Raw genomic sequence first — 23936 nt, forward strand, 5'->3', positions numbered from 1 at the left:
ATAATACACATAAGACCCACGCTGAGGAAAAGATGTCGCCCTTAAACTCAAAAGTATTAGGGTCCACGACAAGATGGCGGCCACAGTAAGGCATTTTTCGTCAGAATGCGAGGGTCGAAAGTCTAGACTTTGGCTTACTGGCATCTCTCACGCCAGTTGAAACTACAATTTTATAGTTGACTCCTAGCTATATGCAAGTAGCATTTATAGAAATAATACACATAAGACCCACGCTGAGGAAAAGATGTCGCTCCTTAAACTCAAAAGTATTAGGGTCCACGACAAGATGGCGGCCACAGTAAGGCATTTTTCGTCAGAATGCGAGGGTCGAAAGTCTAGACTTTGGCTTACTGGCTTCTCTCACGCCAGTTGAAACTACAATTTTATAGTTGACTCCTAGCTATATGCAAGTAGCATTTATAGAAATAATACACATAAGACCCACGCTGAGGAAAAGATGTCGCCCTTAAACTCAAAAGTATTAGGGTCCACGACAAGATGGCGGCCACAGTAAGGCATTTTTCGTCAGAATGCGAGGGTCGAAAGTCTAGACTTTGGCTTACTGGCATCTCTCACGCCAGTTGAAACTACAATTTTATAGTTGACTCCTAGCTATATGCAAGTAGCATTTATAGAAATTACACATAAGACCCACGCTGAGGAAAAGATGTCGCCCCTTAAACTCAAAAGTATTAGGGTCCACGACAAAAGATGGCGGCCACAGTAAGGCATTTTTCGTCAGAATGCGAGGGTCGAAAGTCTAGACTTTGGCTTACTGGCATCTCTCACGCCAGTTGAAACTACAATTTTATAGTTGACTCCTAGCTATATGCAAGTGCATTATAAAAATAATACACATAAGACCCACGCTGAGGAAAAGATGTCGCTCCTTAAACTCAAAAGTATTAGGGTCCACGACAAGATGGCGGCCACAGTAAGGCATTTTTCGTCAGAATGCGAGGGTCGAAAGTCTAGACTTTGGCTTACTGGCATCTCTCACGCCAGTTGAAACTACAATTTTATAGTTGACTCCTAGCTATATGCAAGTAGCATTTATAGAAATAATACACATAAGACCCACGCTGAGGAAAAGATGTCGCTCCCTTAAACTCAAAAGTATTAGGGTCCACGACAAGATGGCGGCCACAGTAAGGCATTTTTCGTCAGAATGCGAGGGTCGAAAGTCTAGACTTTGGCTTACTGGCATCTCTCACGCCAGTTGAAACTACAATTTTATAGTTGACTCCTAGCTATATGCAAGTAGCATTTATAGAAATAATACACATAAGACCCACGCTGAGGAAAAGATTGTCGCCCCTTAAACTCAAAAAGTATTAGGGTCCACGACAAGATGGCGGCCACAGTAAGGCATTTTTCGTCAAATGCGCCTCAAGTGCAACTACAATTTATAGTTGACTCCTCGCTAAATTCAAGTAGCTTTTATAAAAAAATAATATGTACAAGATCCACGCATTCTGAGGCATTTTCGGCAGAATGCGAGGGTCGAAAGTCTAGACTTTGGCTTACTGGCATTCTCACGCCAGTTGAAACTACAATTTTATAGTTGACTCCTAGCTATATGCAAGTAGCATTTATAGAAATAATACACATAAGACCCACGCTGAGAAAAAGATGTCGCTCCTTAAACTCAAAAGTATTAGGGTCCACGACAAGATGGCGGCCACAGTAAGGCATTTTTCGTCAGAATGCGAGGGTCGAAAGTCTAGACTTTGGCTTACTGGCTTCCCTCACGCCAGTTGAAACTACAATTTTATAGTTGACTCCTAGCTATATGCAAGTAGCATTTATAGAAATAATACACATAAGACCCACGCTGAGGGAAAAGATGTCGCTCCTTAAACTCAAAAGTATTAGGGTCCACGACAAGATGGCGGCCACAGTAAGGCATTTTTCGTCAGAATGCGAGGGTCGAAAGTCTAGACTTTGGCTTACTGGCACTCTCACGCCAGTTGAAACTACAATTTTATAGTTGACTCCTAGCTATATGCAAGTAGCATTTATAGAAATAATACACATAAGACCCACGCTGAGGAAAAGATGTCGCCCCTTTAAACTCAAAAGTATTAGGGTCCACGACAAGATGGCGGCCACAGTAAGGCATTTTTCGTCAGAATGCGCCAGTTGCAACCTTACAATTTTATAGTTGACTCCTCGCTAAATTCAAGTAGCTTTTATAAAAATAATATGTACAAGATCCACGCATTTCTGAGGCATTTTCTGGCAGAATGCGAGGGTCGAAAGTCTAGACTTGGCTTACTGGCATCTCTCACGCCAGTTGAAACTACAATTTTTAGTTGACTCCTAGCTATATACAAGTTGCTTTTATAATAATAATACACATAAGACCCACGCTGAGGAAAAGATGTCGCCTCCTTAAACTCAAAAGTATTAGGGTCCACGACAAGATGGCGGCCACAGTAAGGCATTTTTCGTCAGAATGCGAGGGTCGAAAGTCTAGACTTTGGCTTACTGGCTCCTCACGCCAGTTGAAACTACAATTTTATAGTTGACTCTAGCTATATGCAAGTAGCATTTATAGAAATAATACACATAAGACCACGCTGAGGAAAAGATGTCGCCCCTTAAACTCAAAAGTATTAGGGTCCACGACAAGATGGCGGCCACAGTAAGGCATTTTTTCGTCAGAATGCGAGGGTCGAAAGTCTAGACTTTGGCTTACTGGCATCTCTCACGCCAGTTGAAACTACAATTTTATAGTTGACTCCTAGCTATATGCAAGTAGCATTTATAGAAATAATACACATAAGACCCACGCTGAGGAAAAGATGTCGCTCCTTAAACTCAAAAGTATTAGGGTCCACGACAAGATGGCGGCCACAGTAAGGCATTTTTCGTCAGAATGCGAGGGTCGAAAGTCTAGACTTTGGCTTACAAAATCTCTCACGCCAGTTGCAACTACAATTTTATAGTTGACTCCTCGCTAAATTCAAGTAGCTTTTATAAAAATAATATGTACAAGATCCACGCATTCTGAGGCATTTTCTGCAGGAAAATAGGGCGAAGCGTCGAAAGTCTAGACTTTGGCTTACTGGCTTCTCTCACGCCAGTTGAAACTACAAATTTTATAGTTGACTCCTAGCTATATGCAAGTAGCATTTATAGAAATAATACACATAAGACCCACGCTGAGGAAAAGATGTCGCCCCTTAAACTCAAAAGTATTAGGGTCCACGACAAGATGGCGGCCACAGTAAGGCATTTTTCGTCAGAATGCGAGGGTCGAAAGTCTAGACTTTGGCTTACTGGCTTCTCTCACGCCAGTTGAAACTACAATTTTATAGTTGACTCCTAGCTATATGCAAGTAGCATTTATAGAAATAATACACATAAGACCCCACGCTGAGGAAAAGATGTCGCTCCTTAAACTCAAAAGTATTAGGGTCCACGACAAAGATGGCGGCCACAGTAAGGCATTTTTCGTCAGAATGCGAGGGTCGAAAGTCTAGACTTTGGCTTACTGGCTTCTCTCACGCCAGTTGAAACTACAATTTTATAGTTGACTCCTAGCTATATGCAAGTAGCATTTATAGAAATAATACACATAAGACCCACGCTGAGGAAAAGATGTCGCCCCTTAAAACTCAAAAGTATTAGGGTCCACGACAAGATGGCGGCCACAGTAAAGCATTTTTCGTCAGAATGCGAGGGTCGAAAGTCTAGACTTTGGCTTACTGGCATCTCTCACGCCAGTTGAAACTACAATTTTATAGTTGACTCCTAGCTATATGCAAGTAGCATTTATAGAAATAATACACATAAGACCCACGCTGGGGAAAAGATTGTCGCTCCTTAAACTCAAAAGTATTAGGGTCCACGACAAGATGGCGGCCACAGTAAGGCATTTTTCGTCAGAATGCGAGGGTCTAGACTTTGGCTTACTGGCATCTCTCACGCCAGTTGAAACTACAATTTATAGTTGACTCCTAGCTATATGCAAGTAGCATTTATAGAAATAATACACATAAGACCCACGCTGAGAAAAGATGTCGCCTCTTAAAACTCAAAAGTATTAGGGTCCCACGACAAGATGGCGGCCACAGTAAGGCATTTTCGTCAGAATGCGCAGTGTCGAAAGTCTAGACTTTGGCTTACTGCATCTCTCACGCCAGTTTGAAACTACAATTTTATAGTTGACTCCTAGCTATATTGCAAGTAGCAATTTATAGAAAATAATACACATAAGACCACGCTGAGGAAAAGATGTCGCCTTAAACTCAAAAGTATTAGGGTCCACGACAAGATTGGCGGCCACAGTAAGCATTTTTCGTCAGAATGCGAGGGTCGAGTCTAGACTTTGGCTTACAAAATTTTCACGCCAGGGTTGAAACTACACCTTTATAGTTGACTCCTCAAGCAATTCAAGTAGCTTTTATAAAAATAATATGTACAAGATCCACGCATCTGGAGGCATTTTCTGGCAGAATGCGAGGGTCGAAAGTCGACTTTGGCTTACTGGCTTCCCTCACGCCAGTTGAAACTACAATTTTATGTTGACTCTAGCTGCGCAAGTAGCATTTATAGAAATAATACACATAAGACCCACGCTGAGGAAGATGCCCTTAAACTCAAAAGTATTAGGTCCACGACAAGATGGCGGGCCACAGTAAGCATTTTTCTTCAGAATGCGAGGGTCGAGTTCAGACTTTGGCTTACTACATCTCTCACGCCAGTTGTAACTACATAATTTTATAGTTGACTCCTAGCTATATACTAAGTTAAGCTTTTATAAAACAATACACTTACGATCCACGCTGGAGAAAAAGATACGTTCTTAAACCAAAAGTATTAGGGTCCACGACAAGATGGCGGCCACAAAGCGGGCATTTTTCGTCAGAATGCGAGGGTCGAAAGTCTAGACTTTGGCCTGTTGTAAAATTCTTCACGCCAGTTGCAACTACAATTTTATAGTTGACTCCTCGCTAAATCTGCTACAGCTATAAAAATAATATGTGTGACAAGATCCACGCATTCGAGGCATTTTCTGGCAGAATGCGAGTGTCGAAGTCTAGACTTTGGCCACTGGCATCTCACGCCAGTTGAAACCACAATTTTATAGTTGACTTAGCTATATACAAGTTGCTTTTATAAAATAATACACTTACGATCCACGCTGAGAAAAGATGTCGCTCCTAAACTCAAAAGTATTAGGGTCCACGACAAGATGGCGGCCACAGTAAGGCATTTTTCGTCAGAATGCGAGGGTCGAAAGTCTAGACTTTGGCTTACAAAATTTCTCTCAATGCCAGCCGCAAACTACACCTTTATAGCTGACTCCTCGCCAAATCCGCCAGTTTTATAAAAATAATACGCAACCGCCATCTCCGAGGCATCCTTCAAGCAGAATGCGAGCGTCGAAAGTCTAGACTTTGGCTTCATCGGGCATCTCCTCACGCCAGCTGTAACTACACCATAGTTGACCCCTAGCCATACGCCAGTTGCTTCTTTATAATAACAATACGTCACAAGACCCACGCCGAGTCTCAAACCTCGTCGTATTAGGTCCACGACGACAAGATTTGGCGGCCACAGTATGGATTTTCGTCAGAATGCGAGGTCGGTGAAAGTCCAGACTTTGGCTTTACCGGCTCCCCACGCCAGTTGAAACCACACCTTAGCCGACTCCTCTAGCCATACGCGCGTTAATCATAGAAACAATACCACAAGCACGCCGAGCGAAAAGATGTCGCCTCCAAACCTCAAAAGCCAGGGTCCACGACGATTTGGCGGGTCATTGGTAGCCGTCAACAGAGGGTCGATTCTTACTACTGAGCCACGCCAGTTGAAAACTGGTTGTTCTGATAGTTGACCTCAGCCATACGCAAGCAGCATTTATAGTCAATACCACAAATACATAACGATTTCTATTGTCGCGCCAGTTGAACCACGTAGAGTCATTGATTCCTCGCCAATTAAGTAGCTTTTATAAAATCGATAAATAAGATCCGACGATTTTGAGGTATTTCCGGCAGAAGCGAGGGTCGAAAGAGATTCTGGCTTTGCCGGTTTCACGCCAGTTGAAATCGTTAATTTTATAGTCGACCTCATTATAAGCAGCATTTATATCAATACACATAAAGACTCACGCCGATGATGTCGCTAAATCGTGCATTAGGTCCGATTGATGCGTCAATAGCATCGCAGGTCGAGCGACTTCAGTTTACCGGCGACACGCCAAAGTTGCGTTATATTGACTCCTCAGTTGCGCCGTTCAATACATTCATGATGAAGATCGCCCAACCGTATTAGTCCACGACGGGTAGCGTCATAAGGCATTTCGTCGTAACGCGAGGTCGAAAGTCTGTGACTTTACCGCTGTAGACGTCAGTTGCAACCATTAATTATAGCCGACTCGCCACCAAGTAGCTTCTTCATAAAATACGCGTAACAGAACGTTTATCCATATTTTCGCAAGTAGGTCGACTTTGGTTACCGGCACCACGCCGTTGAAACCGGTTTTGCGAAGTCGACTCCCAGTTGCCAAGCCGTTTCATAAAAAATAACACCACGCCGAGATGTCGCCTAACCAAAGTATTAGAGTCCACGATAAGATGTCATTGCTACTTTCAGAGCGGTCGAGCCAGACGCTTTGTCGGTTTCCACGCCGAAAGGTTACCTGCTGACCAGTTATACTTCATCGTCACATACATCCACGAAGTCTCAAAACCGCAATCCATGTCATAAGCATTTCGTCAGAATGCAGGGCCCAGTTCGTGACTCGCTTGTCGGTCACGCCAGTTGTAACCGGCTGGTTCTCCATAGTTGACCCCAAATATAGCGCCGTTTCATAAAAATAATACACTACGACTGACGCCGAGGAAAGATCTTCAAACTCAAAGAAAACATCAAGATGGCGTCAATATAGCGATTTTCCGTTTAGGTCGAAAGTTGACTTCTGGCTTCAAAAATTAATGCCAGTTGAAAACACAATTTTATAAAGTCGATCGCCGCCAGTTCAGTACAGCTTATGCGTCAATACGCATATTTCCGGCAGAATGAGGTCTGTCGACCTTTGCTTCGGTCATCAGTTGAAACCGGCCACTTTATAGTGCCGATTGCCATATGCGCAGTTACTTCATAGTCAATGCGAACATAAAGAATTAACGCCGATGTTCAACCGTATTAGGTCCACGACATGGCGTCAATAGCAATGGTTTTCGTCGAACAAGAGGTCGAAAGTCTAGATCTCTTTGGTTGATTTCGGCATCAATGCCGTTGTAACCGGTACCTTTAGAAGGACTTCAAAGTTACGCCGTTTCTTTATAAAAATAACATCTTCGGCGACCAGCGTCGATAGCATATCGCCTTCAAACTCCCAGTATTGGTTCACGATTGCGTCACAGCAAGCATTTCGTCGAATGCGGTCGAAACAGATTCTTCAGTTGCAACCACAATTTCGCCACCAAGCAGCTTTATGCGTCAATAGCGCATTAAGATCCGCAGTTTTCCAGCATGTCGAAAGTCTAGATCATATCGGCATCTTCAATGTCCGCTAATTTTAGCCGACTTCAGTTACATAAGCCGTTTTATTAAAAATAACACTTTATGAGTCCACGCCGAAACGCCTCAGTATATCATAAAGGCATTTCGTCAGAATGTAACGAAAGTCTGTTCCTTGGCTGTTAAAATTTCACGCCAGTTGCAACCACAATTTTATAGTTGACCGCCAAATCGCTTTTTATGTAACAAGATCAATTATCTTCGAGCATGTTAGTATGTCGAAAGTCTAGACAATACCGTTAACCTCCATAGTTGATTCCCGTTTACGCCGCTTTTGATAATAATAATAATATCGATGCCTTCAACCAAATACAACCATCATTTGGTATATTTCCGTGAACGCGAGGTCGAAAGTTCAGACTTCTTGGTCGGTTTCACGTTGAAACCAATATTCCATAGTTGACTTGGGCCATATAGCAGCATTTCATAGAATATCATACATCTAACGCCATGTCGCTCAAACCGTGCGGAATAGTCCGATGATACGTCATATAGTGCTCGTCAGAATGCAAGTTCGACTTTGCTTGAGCCGGTGCCACGCCGTTAAACTACAATTTTAGCTGACTATGCTGTTTCATAGAAATAATACGACATACGTCGCTCAACCAAAGTAGCGTCATTAAAGGCATTTTCGTCAGAGCGTCGAAAGTTCAGACCTTGCTTCATCACCACGTTGTAACCGCTACCTTGAAGCCGACTCCTGAAGGCATACAAGCCGCTTTTTATACCGGGTCATTCATGATTGACGCCGTAGATGTCGTTCAACCTTCAAAGTATTAGAACCACGAGTCATGGCGTCACAGCAAGGCATTTTCGTCAGAACGCGAGGTCGAAAGTCTAGATCTTTGGCTTACACGCTCGCCAGTTGCAACTGCCAATTTTATAGTTGATTGCCAGTTCAATAGCTTTTTATGTACAATAAAGATCCTATTTTAGTTTTGGCAGAATGCGAGGTCGAAAAGCCTGCATCTCATAGCCGGTTAAAGTTGAAACTGCTACCAGTTGACTCATTACAGTAAAGTAAAGCATATCAATAGCATCTAATGCTGAATGCTCCTCAAACCGGGCCGTATAAGTCCATTGATGGCGTAGTCATAGTGGCGCATTCAAACAGAACGCGAGAAACAAACAGACTTCGCTACCGGTCTTCACGTTGAAACTGGCAATTTTATAGTTGACTCTGTTGGCGTTAAAGCATTTCATAATATCAATAATATTACAGCATCGACGCCGAGAATGCTTCAACCGTGCGGATAGGTTCACGATTAAGATGGCAGGTCATACTTTTCGCGAATGCGGTCGAAAGTTCAGACTTTGGCCACAAAATGCCACGCCGTTAACTGTTACTTTTAGCAGTCGACTGGGCAGCTTATAAAATGAAGACCACGCATTTCGAGCGCGGTTTTCGGCGAATGCGAGGGTCGAAAGTTCGTCTTTGGTTACTGGTTTCACGCCAGTTGAAACTGCCACTCTTATAGTTACCCTGCCATAAAGGGTAAAGTAGCATTTATGAATAATGTTAAGCATTCCATGCCGAGGAAGAATGCTCCTTAACCGTGCGTATTAGGGTTCAATGAGTGCATAGTAGCATTGTCAGAATGCGGTCGAAAGTCTAGACTTCGTTACTGGCATCACGCCAGTAACTACAATTTATAGTTGACTGTTATATAGCGTTGCTTTTATAAAATAATTAATTCAGCGATCTTCGCCGAGAAAGATGTTTCCTCAAATCAAAAGTGTTGAAACCACGACAAGATGATACAGCGTTACTTCGTCAGAATGCGAGGTCGAGTTCCAGATTCTTTGGCCTGTTGTATCGCCAGTTGCAACTGCTACCATAGTTGACTTCGTTGCCAGTAGTCAATAGCGTAGCAGTATTTTCGAGAAGTCGTGAAATGAAAGAAGCTGCCGGTTATTTTCACGCCAGTTAAACTACAATTTGTTGACTTACATATAGTTTATGTCATGATTCACGCTGGCGACGCCGACCCTACTTTGCTTCCATGGTTTAATACCTTTCCTCAGCGGATCGTGCGCATTATTTTACAAGCAACCTTGCATACAGAACTATAAAATTGTAGCTCAACCGGCGGCATTCAGACTTCGACACTGCATTTCGCCAGAAAATGCCTCAGAATGCGGATCTTGCGCTAATATTTTATAAAAGCTACTGGAATTTAGAAGCGAGTGAGTCAACTATAAAATTGTGCTGCAACTGGCAGAATTTTGTAGCCAAAAGTCTGTGACTCTCTTCGACCGTACCTGACGAAAATGCCTTACCGTACGCCATCTGTCGTGACCCTAACACTTCTTTTGAGCTTAAGGAGCGACATCTTTCCCAGCGTGATCGGCGTAGCCATTTTTATAAAAGCAAATCCTGTATATAGCCAGAGTCAACTATGTACTGTAAAGCTACAACTTCGGCGAGATGCCAGTAAGCCAAAGTCTGTACCCTCGACCTCGCATTCCGGGACGAAAACGCCTTACCGTGTACGCCATCTGTCGTGACCCTAATACTTTTGGAGTTTAAGGATGACATCTTTCCTCAGCGTGGGTCTTATGTGTATTATTTCTATAAATGCTACTTTGCATATATAGCTAGTGGAGTCAACTATAAAATTGTAGCCTAACTGCGAGGGAAGCCAAAAAATAAAGTTCAGATTTCGACCCTCGCATTCTGCCAGAAAATGCCTCAGAATGCGGATCTTGTACATATTATTTTTATAAAAAGCTACTTGAATTTAGCGGAGTCAACTATAAAATTGTAGTTTCAACTGGCGGAGAATTTTGCAGGCTTCAAAGTCTAGATTGACCCTCGCATCTGACGAAAATGCCTTACTGTGGCCGCCATCTTGTCGTGGACCCTAATACTTTGAGTTTAAGGAGCGACATCTTTCCTCATGCGGGTCTTATGTGTATTATTATTATAAATGCTACTTTGCATATAGCTAGGAGTCAACTATAAAATTGTAGTTTCAACTGGCGTGAGAGATGCCAGTAAAGCCAAAGTTCAGACTTCGACCCTCGCATCTCCTCAATGAAAAAATGCCTACTGTGGCCACCATCTTGTCGTGGACCCTAATACATTTGAGTTTAAGGAGCGACATTTCTCAGCGTGGGTCTTATGTGTATTATTTATAAATGCTATACTTGCATATATTAGAGTCAACTATAAAATAGAAGCCTAACTGGCGTGGAAGCCAGTAAGCCAAAGTCTAGATTCTTTTCGACCCCTCGCATTCTGCCAGAAAATGCCCCAGAATGCGTGGATCTTGTACATATTATTTTTATAAAGCTACTTTGAATTTAGCGAGGAGTCAACTATAAAATTGTAGCTGCAACTGGCGTGAGAGAATTTTGTAAGCCAAAGTTTGCACTTTCGACCCTCGCATTCTGGACGGTGAAAAAATGCCTTTATCAGCCGCCATCTTGTCGGACCCTAATACTTCTTTGAGTTTAAGGAGCCGACATCTTTCCTCAGCGCGGAATCGTAAGCGTATTATTTCCTTTATAAAAAGCAACTTGTATATAGCCAGGAGTCAACTATAAATTGTAGTTACAACTGGCGAGAGATGCCAGTAAGCCAAAGTCTAGGACTTTCGACACTCGTGACTCAACAAAAATGCCTTTTACTGTGGCCGCCATCTCTTGTCGACCCTAATACTTTGAGTTTAAGGAGCGACATCTTTCCTCAGCGTGGGTCTTATGTGTATTATTTCTATAAATGCTACTTGCATATAGCTAGGAGTCAACTATAAAATTGTGCTCTCAACTGGCGCGAGTGGGAAGCCAGTAAGCCAAAGTCTAATTTCTGGTTCCTCAGCATTCTGACGAAAATGCCTTTTACTGTGGCCGCCATCTTGTCGGACCCTAATACTTTGGAGTTTTAAGGAGCGACATCTTTCCTCAGCGTGGGTCTTATGTGCATTATTTCGGCAAATGCTACTTGCATATAGCTAGGAGAGTCAACTATAAAATTCGTACTAACTGGCGGAGGGAAGCCAGTAAGCCAAAGTCTAGACTTCGACTGCATTCTGACGAAAAATGCCTTACTGTGGCTGCCATCTTGTCGTGGACCCTAATACATTTGAGCTTCATGAGCGACATCTTTCCTCAGCGGCCCTATGTGTATTATTATTATAAAAGCAACTTGTATATAAATAGGAGTCAACTATAAAATTGTAGTTACAACTGGCGTGAGAGTTGCGTAAGCCAAAGTCTAGACTTTGACACTCGCATTCGCCAGAAAATGCCCCAGAATGCGTGGATCTTGTACATTATTTTTATAAAAGCTTCTTGAATTTAGCGAGGAGTCAACTATAAAACAGCGCAACTGGCGGAGAGAATTTTGTGTTAAAACTAGACTTCGATCTCGCATTCTGACGAAATGCCTACTGTGGCTCGCCATCTTGTCGTGGACCCTAATACTTTTGAGCTTAAGGATGACATCTTTCCTCATGTGGATCGTAAGTGTATTATTTTATAAAAGCAACTTGTATATAGCTAGGAGTCAACTATAAAATTAGAAGCTCAACTGGCGTGAGATGCCAGTAAGCCAAAGTCTAGATTCTTTATCAATTACCCCGCCAGGAAACGCCTCAGAACGTGTGGATCTTGCACATTATTTTATAAAAGCTACTTTAATTGAGGAGTCAACTATAAACTCAGAAGCTGCAACTGGCGTGAGAGAATTTTGTAGGCCAGTTCAGACTTTCGACCTCGTGACTTGACGAAAATGCCTTTACTGTGGCCGCCATCTTGTCGTGGACCCTAATACTTTGTTTAAGGAGCGACATCTTTTCCTCAGCGTGGATCGCGTAATATTTTTATAAAAAGCAACTTGTATATAGCTAGAGTCAACTATAAAATTGTAGTTACAACTGGCGTGTGAGAGATGCCAGTAAGCCAAAGTCTAGACTTCTTCGACCCTCGCATTCTGGACGAAAAATGCCTTACTGTGGCCGCCATCTTGTCGTGTGGACCCTAATACTTTGGAGTTTAAGGAGCGACATCTTTCCTCAAAGCGGGTCTTGCGTGTATTATTTCTATAAATGCTACTTGCATAGCTGAGCCAACTATAAATTAGAAGTTTCAACTGGCGTGAGGTAGCCAGTAAGCCAAAAGTCTAGATTTTGACCCCTCGCATTCCCGCCGTCGCCTCAGAACGCGTGGATCTTGGTACATATTATTTTTATGTTTTTACCGAAATTTAGCGAGGAGTCAACTATAAAATTGTAGTTTCAACTGGCGTGAGAGAATTCTGTAGAAGCCAAAGTCTAGACTTCGACCTCGCATTCTTAATGGTACTTACTGTGGCCGCCATCTTGTCGTGGACCCAATACTTTGGAGTTTAAGGAGCGACATCTTTTCCTCAGCGGATCGTAAGTGTATTATTTTTATAAAAGCAACTTGTATATAGCTAGGAGTCAACTATAAAATTGTAGTTACAACTGGCGTGAGAGATGCCAGTAAGCCAAAGTCTAGACTTTCGACCCCGCATTCTGACGAAAATGCCTTACTGTGGCCGCCATCTTGTCGTGGACCCTAATACTTTTGAGTTTAAGGAGCGACATCTTTTCCTCAGCGTGGGTCTTATGTGTATTATTTCTATAAATGCTACTTGCATATAGCTAGGAGTCAACTATAAAATTGTAGTTTCAACTGGCGTGAGAGATGCCAGTAAGCCAAAGTCTAGACTTTCGACCCTCGCATTCTGACGAAAAATGCCTTACTGTGGCCGCCATCTTGTCGTGGACCCTAATACTTTTGAGTTTAAGGAGCGACATCTTTTCCTCAGCGTGGGTCTTATGTGTATTATTTCTATAAATGCTACTTGCATATAGCTAGGAGTCAACTATAAAATTGTAGTTTCAACTGGCGTGAGAGATGCCAGTAAGCCAAAGTCTAGACTTTCGACCCTCGCATTCTGACGAAAAATGCCTTACTGTGGCCGCCATCTTGTCGTGGACCCTAATACTTTTGAGTTTAAGGAGCGACATCTTTTCCTCAGCGTGGGTCTTATGTGTATTATTTCTATAAATGCTACTTGCATATAGCTAGGAGTCAACTATAAAATTGTAGTTTCAACTGGCGTGAGAGATGCCAGTAAGCCAAAGTCTAGACTTTCGACCCTCGCATTCTGACGAAAAATGCCTTACTGTGGCCGCCATCTTGTCGTGGACCCTAATACTTTTGAGTTTAAGGAGCGACATCTTTTCCTCAGCGTGGGTCTTATGTGTATTATTTCTATAAATGCTACTTGCATATAGCTAGGAGTCAACTATAAAATTGTAGTTTCAACTGGCGTGAGAGATGCCAGTAAGCCAAAGTCTAGACTTTCGACCCTCGCATTCTGACGAAAATGCCTCAGAATGCGTGGATCTGTACATATTATTTTTATAAAGCTACTTGCATATTAGCTAGGAAGTCAACTATAAAATTGTAGTTTCAACTGGCGTGAGAGATTTTGTAAGCCAAAGTCTAGACTTTCGACCCTCGCATTCTGACGAAAAATGCCTTACTGTGGCCGCCATCTTGTCGTGGACCCTAATACTTTTGAGTTTAAGGAGCGACATCTTTTCCTCAGCGTGGGTCTTATGTGTATTATTTCTATAAATGCTACTTGCATATAGCTAGGAGTCAACTATAAAATTGTAGTTTCAACTGGCGTGAGAGATGCCAGTAAGCCAAAGTCTAGACTTTCGACACCTCGCATTTCTGACGAAAAATGCCTTACTGTGGCCGCCATCTTGTCGTGGACCCTAATACTTTTGAGTTTAAGGAGCCGACATCTTTTCCTCACGTGGGTCTTATGTGTATTATTTCTATAAATGCTACTTGCATATAGCTAGGAGTCAACTATAAAATTGTAGTTTCAACTGGCGTGAGAGATGCCAGTAAGCCAAGTTCTAGACTTTCGACACTCGCATTCTGACGAAAAATGCCTTACTGTGGCCGCCATCTTGTCGTGGACCCTAATACTTTTGAGTTTAAGGAGCGACATCTTTTCCTCAGCGTGGGTCTTATGTGTATTATTTCTATAAATGCTACTTGCATATAGCTAGGAGTCAACTATAAAATTGTAGTTTCAACTGGCGTGAGAGATGCCAGTAAGCCAAAGTCTAGACTTTCGACCCTCGCATTCTGACGAAAAATGCCTTACTGTGGCCGCCATCTTGTCGTGGACCCTAATACTTTTGAGTTTAAGGAGCGACATCTTTTCCTCAGCGTGGGTCTTATGTGTATTATTTCTATAAATGCTACTTGCATATAGCTAGGAGTCAACTATAAAATTGTAGTTTCAACTGGCGTGAGAGATGCCAGTAAGCCAAAGTCTAGACTTTCGACCCTCGCATTCTGACGAAAAATGCCTTACTGTGGCCGCCATCTTGTCGTGGACCCTAATACTTTTGAGTTTAAGGAGCGACATCTTTTCCTCAGCGTGGGTCTTATGTGTATTATTTCTATAAATGCTACTTGCATATAGCTAGGAGTCAACTATAAAATTGTAGTTTCAACTGGCGTGAGAGATGCCAGTAAGCCAAAGTCTAGACTTTCGACCCTCGCATTCTGACGAAAAATGCCTTACTGTGGCCGCCATCTTGTCGTGGACCCTAATACTTTTGAGTTTAAGGAGCGACATCTTTTCCTCAGCGTGGGTCTTATGTGTATTATTTCTATAAATGCTACTTGCATATAGCTAGGAGTCAACTATAAAATTGTAGTTTCAACTGGCGTGAGAGAAGCCAGTAAGCCAAAGTCTAGACTTTCGACCCTCGCATTCTGACGAAAAATGCCTTACTGTGGCCGCCATCTTGTCGTGGACCCTAATACTTTTGAGTTTAAGGAGCGACATCTTTTCCTCAGCGTGGGTCTTATGTGTATTATTTCTATAAATGCTACTTGCATATAGCTAGGAGTCAACTATAAAATTGTAGTTTCAACTGGCGTGAGAGATGCCAGTAAGCCAAAGTCTAGACTTTCGACCCTCGCATTCTGACGAAAAATGCCTTACTGTGGCCGCCATCTTGTCGTGGACCCTAATACTTTTGAGTTTAAGGAGCGACATCTTTTCCTCAGCGTGGGTCTTATGTGTATTATTTCTATAAATGCTACTTGCATATAGCTAGGAGTCAACTATAAAATTGTAGTTTCAACTGGCGTGAGAGATGCCAGTAAGCCAAAGTCTAGACTTTCGACCCTCGCATTCTGACGAAAAATGCCTTACTGTGGCCGCCATCTTGTCGTGGACCCTAATACTTTTGAGTTTAAGGAGCGACATCTTTTCCTCAGCGTGGGTCTTATGTGTATTATTTCTATAAATGCTACTTGCATATAGCTAGGAGTCAACTATAAAATTGTAGTTTCAACTGGCGTGAGAGATGCCAGTAAGCCAAAGTCTAGACTTTCGACCCTCGCATTCTGACGAAAAATGCCTTACTGTGGCCGCCATCTTGTCGTGGACCCTAATACTTTTGAGTTTAAGGAGCGACATCTTTTCCTCAGCGTGGGTCTTATGTGTATTATTTCTATAAATGCTACTTGCATATAGCTAGGAGTCAACTATAAAATTGTAGTTTCAACTGGCGTGAGAGATGCCAGTAAGCCAAAGTCTAGACTTTCGACCCTCGCATTCTGACGAAAAATGCCTTACTGTGGCCGCCATCTTGTCGTGGACCCTAATACTTTTGAGTTTAAGGAGCGACATCTTTTCCTCAGCGTGGGTCTTATGTGTATTATTTCTATAAATGCTACTTGCATATAGCTAGGAGTCAACTATAAAATTGTAGTTTCAACTGGCGTGAGAGATGCCAGTAAGCCAAAGTCTAGACTTTCGACCCTCGCATTCTGACGAAAAATGCCTTACTGTGGCCGCCATCTTGTCGTGGACCCTAATCTTTTGAGTTTAAGGAGCGACATCTTTTCCTATTATTTTATAAAATGCTACTTGCATATAGCTAGGAGTCAACTATAAAATTGTAGTTTCAACTGGCGTGAGAGATGCCAGTAAGCCAAAGTCTAGACTTTCGACCCTCGCATTCTGACGAAAAATGCCTTACTGTGGCCGCCATCTTGTCGTGGACCCTAATACTTTTGAGTTTAAGGAGCGACATCTTTTCCTCAGCGTGGGTCTTATGTGTATTATTTCTATAAATGCTACTTGCATATAGCTAGGAGTCAACTATAAAATTGTAGTTTCAACTGGCGTGAGAGATGCCAGTAAGCAAAGTCTAGACTTTCGACCCTCGCATTCTGACGAAAAATGCTTACTGTGGCCGCCATCTTGTCGTGGACCCTAATACTTTTGAGTTTAAAGGAGCGACATCTTTTCCTCAGCGTGGGTCTTATGTGTATTATTTCTATAAATGCTACTTGCATATAGCTAGGAGTCAACTATAAAATTGTAGTTTCAACTGGCGTGAGAGATGCCAGTAAGCCAAAGTCTAGACTTTCGACCCTCGCATTCTGACGAAAAATGCCTTACTGTGGCCGCCATCTTGTCGTGGACCCTAATACTTTTGAGTTTAAGGAGCGACATCTTTTCCTCAGCGTGGGTCTTATGTGTATTATTTCTATAAATGCTACTTGCATATAGCTAGGAGTCAACTATAAAATTGTAGTTTCAACTGGCGTGAGAGGATGCCAGTAAGCCAAAGTCTAGACTTTCGACCTCGCATTCTGACGAAAAATGCCTTACTGTGGCCGCCATCTTGTCGTGGACCCTAATACTTTTGAGTTTAAGGAGCGACATCTTTTCCTCAGCGTGGGTCTTATGTGTATTATTTCTATAAATGCTACTTGCATATAGCTAGGAGTCAACTATAAAATTGTAGTTTCAACTGGCGTGAGAGATGCCAGTAAGCCAAAGTCTAGACTTTCGACCCTCGCATTCTGACGAAAAAATGCCTTACTGTGGCCGCCATCTTGTCGTGGACCCTAATACTTTTGAGTTTAAGGAGCGACATCTTTTCCTCAGCGTGGTCTTATGTGTATTATTTCTATAAATGCTACTTGCATATAGCTAGGAGTCAACTATAAAATTGTAGTTTCAACTGGCGTGAGGGATGCCAGTAAGCCAAAGTCTAGACTTTCGACCCTCGCATTCTGACGAAAAATGCCTTACTGTGGCCGCCATCTTGTCGTGGACCCTAATACTTTTGAGTTTAAGGAGCGACATCTTTTCCTCAGCGTGGGTCTTATGTGTATTATTTCTATAAATGCTACTTGCATATAGCTAGGAGTCAACTATAAAATTGTAGTTTCAACTGGCGTGAGAGATGCCAGTAAGCCAAAGTCTAGACTTTCGACCCTCGCATTCTGACGAAAAATGCCTTACTGTGGCCGCCATCTTGTCGTGGACCCTAATACTTTTGAGTTTAAGGAGCGACATCTTTTCCTCAGCGTGGGTCTTATGTGTATTATTTCTATAAATGCTACTTGCATATAGCTAGGAGTCAACTATAAAATTGTAGTTTCAACTGGCGTGAGAGATGCCAGTAAGCCAAAGTCTAGACTTTCGACCCTCGCATTCTGACGAAAAATGCCTTACTGTGGCCGCCATCTTGTCGTGGACCCTAATACTTTTGAGTTTAAGGAGCGACATCTTTTCCTCAGCGTGGGTCTTATGTGTATTATTTCTATAAATGCTACTTGCATATAGCTAGGAGTCAACTATAAAATTGTAGTTTCAACTGGCGTGAGAGATGCCAGTAAGCCAAAGTCTAGACTTTCGACCCTCGCATTCTGACGAAAAATGCCTTACTGTGGCCGCCATCTTGTCGTGGACCCTAATACTTTTGAGTTTAAGGAGCGACATCTTTTCCTCAGCGTGGGTCTTATGTGTATTATTTCTATAAATGCTACTTGCATATAGCTAGGAGTCAACTATAAAATTGTAGTTTCAACTGGCGTGAGAGATGCCAGTAAGCCAAAGTCTAGACCCTCGCATTCTGACGAAAAATGCCTTACTGTGGCCGCCATCTTGTCGTGGACCCTAATACTTTTGAGTTTAAGGAGCGACATCTTTTCCTCAGCGTGGGTCTTATGTGTATTATTTCTATAAATGCTACTTGCATATAGCTAGGAGTCAACTATAAAATTGTAGTTTCAACTGGCGTGAGAGATGCCAGTAAGCCAAAGTCTAGACTTTCGACCCTCGCATTCTGACGAAAAATGCCTTACTGTGGCCGCCATCTTGTCGTGGACCCTAATACTTTTGAGTTTAAGGAGCGACATCTTTTCCTCAGCGTGGGTCTTATGTGTATTATTTCTATAAATGCTACTTGCATATAGCTAGGAGTCAACTATAAAATTGTAGTTTCAACTGGCGTGAGAGATGCCAGTAAGCCAAAGTCTAGACCCTCGCATTCTGACGAAAAATGCCTTACTGTGGCCGCCATCTTGTCGTGGACCCTAATACTTTTGAGTTTAAGGAGCGACATCTTTTCCTCAGCGTGGGTCTTATGTGTATTATTTCTATAAATGCTACTTGCATATAGCTAGGAGTCAACTATAAATTGTAGTTTCAACTGGCGTGAGGGAAGCCAGTAAGCCAAAGTCTAGACTTTCGACCCTCGCATTCTGACGAAAAATGCCTTACTGTGGCCGCCATCTTGTCGTGGACCCTAATACTTTGAGTTTAAGGAGCGACATCTTTTCCTCAGCGTGGGTCTTATGTGTATTATTTCTATAAATGCTACTTGCATATAGCTAGGAGTCAACTATAAATTGTAGTTTCAACTGGCGTGAGAGATGCCAGTAAGCCAAAGTCTAGACTTTCACCTCGCATTCTGACGAAAAAATGCCTTACTGTGGCCGCCATCTTGTCGTGGACCCTAATACTTTTGAGTTTAAGGAGCGACATCTTTTCCTCAGCGTGGGTCTTATGTGTATTATTTCTATAAATGCTACTTGCATATAGCTAGGAGTCAACTATAAAATTGTAGTTTCAACTGGCGTGAGGAAGCCAGTAAGCCCAAAGTCTAGACTTTCGACCCTCGCATTCTGACGAAAAATGCCTTACTGTGGCCGCCATCTTGTCGTGGACCCTAATACTTTTGAGTTAAGGAGCGACATCTTTTCCTCAGCGTGGGTCTTATGTGTATTATTTCTATAAATGCTACTTGCATATAGCTAGGAGTCAACTATAAAATTGTAGTTTCAACTGGCGTGAGAGATGCCAGTAAGCCAAGTCTAGACTTTCGACCCTCGCATTCTGACGAAAAATGCCTTACTGTGGCCGCCATCTTGTCGTGGACCCTAATACTTTTGAGTTTAAGGAGCGACATCTTTTCCTCAGCGTGGGTCTTATGTGTATTATTTCTATAAATGCTACTTGCATATAGCTAGGAGTCAACTATAAAATTGTAGTTTCAACTGGCGTGAGGAAGCCAGTAAGCCAAAGTCTAGACTTCGACCCTCGCATTCTGACGAAAAATGCCTTACTGTGGCCGCCATCTTGTCGTGGACCCTAATACTTTTGAGTTTAAGGAGCGACATCTTTTCCTCAGCGTGGGTCTTATGTGTATTATTTCTATAAATGCTACTTGCATATAGCTAGGAGTCAACTATAAAATTGTAGTTTCAACTGGCGTGAGAGATGCCAGTAAGCCAAAGTCTAGACTTTCGACCCTCGCATTCTGACGAAAAATGCCTTACTGTGGCCGCATCTTGTCGTGGACCCTAATACTTTTGAGTTTAAGGAGCGACATCTTTTCCTCAGCGTGGGTCTTATGTGTATTATTTCTATAAATGCTACTTGCATATAGCTAGGAGTCAACTATAAAATTGTAGTTTCAACTGGCGTGAGAGATGCCAGTAAGCCAAGTCTAGACTTTCGACCTCGCATTCTGACGAAAAATGCCTTACTGTGGCCGCCATCTTGTCGTGGACCCTAATACTTTTGAGTTTAAGGAGCGACATCTTTTCCTCAGCGTGGGTCTTATGTGTATTATTTCTATAAATGCTACTTGCATATAGCTAGGAGTCAACTATAAAATTGTAGTTTCAACTGGCGTGAGAGATGCCAGTAAGCCAAAGTCTAGACTTTCGACCCTCGCATTCTGACGAAAAATGCCTTACTGTGGCCGCCATCTTGTCGTGGACCCTAATACTTTTGAGTTTAAGGAGCGAATCTTTTCCTCAGCGTGGGTCTTATGTGTATTATTTCTATAAATGCTACTTGCATATAGCTAGGAGTCACTATAAAATTGTAGTTTCAACTGGCGTGAGGGATGCCAGTAAGCCAAAAGTCTAGACTTTCGACCTCGCATTCTGACGAAAAATGCCTTACTGTGGCCGCCATCTTGTCGTGGACCCTAATACTTTTGAGTTTAAGGAGCGACATCTTTTCCTCAGCGTGGGTCTTATGTGTATTATTTCTATAAAATGCTACTTGCATATAGCTAGGAGTCAACTATAAAATTGTAGTTTCAACTGGCGTGAGAGATGCCAGTAAGCCAAAGTCTAGACTTTCGACCTCGCATTCTGACGAAAAATGCCTTACTGTGGCCGCCATCTTGTCGTGGACCCTAATACTTTTGAGTTTAAGGAGCGACATCTTTTCCTCAGCGTGGGTCTTATGTGTATTATTTCTATAAATGCTACTTGCATATAGCTAGGAGTCAACTATAAATTGTAGTTTCAACTGGCGTGAGAGATGCCAGTAAGCCAAAGTCTAGACTTTCGACCCTCGCATTCTGGACGAAAAATGCCTTACTGTGGCCGCCATCTTGTCGTGGACCCTAATACTTTTGAGTTTAAGGAGCGACATCTTTTCCTCAGCGTGGGTCTTATGTGTATTATTTCTATAAATGCTACTTGCATATAGCTAGGAGTCAACTATAAAATTGTAGTTTCAACTGGCGTGAGAGATGCCAGTAAGCCAAAGTCTAGACTTTCGACCCTCGCATTCTGACGAAAAATGCCTTACTGTGGCCGCCATCTTGTCGTGGACCCTAATACTTTTTGAGTTTAAGGAGCGACATCTTTTCCTCAGCGTGGGTCTTATGTGTATTATTTCTATAAATGCTACTTGCATATAGCTAGGAGTCAACTATAAAATTGTAGTTTCAACTGGCGTGAGAGATGCCAGTAAGCCAAAGTCTAGACTTCGACCCTCGCATTCTGACGAAAAATGCCTTACTGTGGCCGCCATCTTGTCGTGGACCCTAATACTTTGAGTTTAAGGAGCGACATCTTTCCTCAGCGTGGGGTCTTATGTGTATTATTTCTATAAATGCTACTTGCATATAGCTAGGAGTCAACTATAAAATTGTAGTTTCAACTGGCGTGAGGGATGCCAGTAAGCCAAAGTCTAGACTTTCGACCCTCGCATTCTGACGAAAAATGCCTTACTGTGGCCGCCATCTTGTCGTGGACCCTAATACTTTTGAGTTTAAGGAGCGACATCTTTTCCTCAGCGTGGGTCTTATGTGTATTATTTCTATAAATGCTACTTGCATATAGCTAGGAGTCAACTATAAAATTGTAGTTTCAACTGGCGTGAGAGATGCCAGTAAGCCAAAGTCTAGACTTCGACCCTCGCATTCTGACGGAAAAAATGCCTTACTGTGGCCGCCATCTTGTCGTGGACCCTAATACTTTTGAGTTAAGGGAGCGACATCTTTTCCTCAGCGTGGGTCTTATGTGTATTATTTCTATAAATGCTACTTGCATATAGCTAGGAGTCAACTATAAAAATTGTAGTTTCAACTGGCGTGAGGGAGCCAGTAAGGCCAAAGTCTAGACTTTCGACCCTCTCATTCTGACGAAAAATGCCTTACTGTGGCCGCCATCTTGTCGTGGACCCTAATACTTTTGAGTTTAAGGAGCGACATCTTTTCCTCAGCGTGGGTCTTATGTGTATTATTTCTATAAATGCTACTTGCATATAGCTAGGAGTCAACTATAAAATTGTAGTTTCAACTGGCGTGAGAATGCCAGTAAGCCAAAGTCTAGACTTTCGACCTCGCATTCTGACGAAAAATGCCTTACTGTGGCCGCCATCTTGTCGTGGACCCTAATACTTTTGAGTTTAAGGAGCGACATCTTTTCCTCAGCGTGGGTCTTATGTGTATTATTTCTATAAATGCTACTTGCATATAGCTAGGAGTCAACTATAAAATTGTAGTTTCAACTGGGTGAGAGATGCCAGTAGCCAAAGTCTAGACTTCGACCTCGCATTCTGACGAAAAATGCCTTACTGTGGCCGCCATCTTGTCGTGGACCCTAATACTTTTGAGTTTAAGGAGCGACATCTCTTTTCTCAGCGTGGGTCTTATGTGTATTATTTCTATAAATGCTACTTGCATATAGCTAGGATCAACTATAAAATTGTAGTTTTCAACTGGCGTGAGAGAGCCAGTAAGCCAAAGTCTAGACCGACCTCGCATTCTGACGAAAAAATGCCTTACTGTGGCCGCCATCTTGTCGTGGACCCTAATACTTTTGAGTTTAAGGAGCGACATCTTTTCCTCAGCGTGGGTCTTATGTTGTATTATTTTATAAATGCTACTTGCATATAGCTAGGAGTCAACTATAAAATTGTAGTTTCAACTGGCGTGAGAGATGCCAGTAAGCCAAAGTCTAGACTTTCGACCCTCGCATTCTGACGAAAAATGCCTTACTGTGGCCGCCATCTTGTCGTGGACCCTAATACTTTTGAGTTTAAGGAGCGACATCTTTTCCTCAGCGTGGGTCTTATGTGTATTATTTCTATAAATGCTACTTGCATATAGCTAGGAGTCAACTATAAAATTGTAGTTTCAACTGGCGTGAGAGATGCCAGTAAGCCAAGTCTAGACTTTCGACCCTCGCATTCTGACGAAAAAATGCCTTACTGTGGCCGCCATCTTGTCGTGGACCCTAATACTTTTGAGTTTAAGGAGCGACATCTTTTCCTCAGCGTGGGTCTTATGTGTATTATTTCTATAAATGCTACTTGCATATAGCTAGGAGTCAACTATAAAATTGTAGTTTCAACTGGCGTGAGAGATGCCAGTAAGCCAAAGTCTAGACTTTCGACCTCGCATTCTGACGAAAAATGCTTACTGTGGCCGCCATCTTGTCGTGGACCCTAATACTTTGAGTTAAGGAGCGACATCTTTTCCTCAGCGTGGGTCTTATGTGTATTATTTCTATAAATGCTACTTGCATATAGCTAGGAGGTCAACTATAAAATTGTAGTTTCAACTGGCGTGAGGATGCCAGTAAGCCAAAGTCTAGACTTTCGACCCTCGCATTCTGACGAAAAATGCCTTACTGTGGCCGCCATCTTGTCGTGGACCCTAATACTTTTGAGTTTAAGGAGCGACATCTTTTCCTCAGCGTGGGTCTTATGTGTATTATTTCTATAAATGCTACTTGCATATAGCTAGGAGTCAACTATAAAATTGTAG

Source organism: Nasonia vitripennis (assembly GCF_009193385.2).
Source record: "Nasonia vitripennis strain AsymCx chromosome PSR unlocalized genomic scaffold, Nvit_psr_1.1 chrPSR_random0070, whole genome shotgun sequence".
NCBI classification, from domain to species: domain Eukaryota; kingdom Metazoa; phylum Arthropoda; class Insecta; order Hymenoptera; family Pteromalidae; genus Nasonia; species Nasonia vitripennis.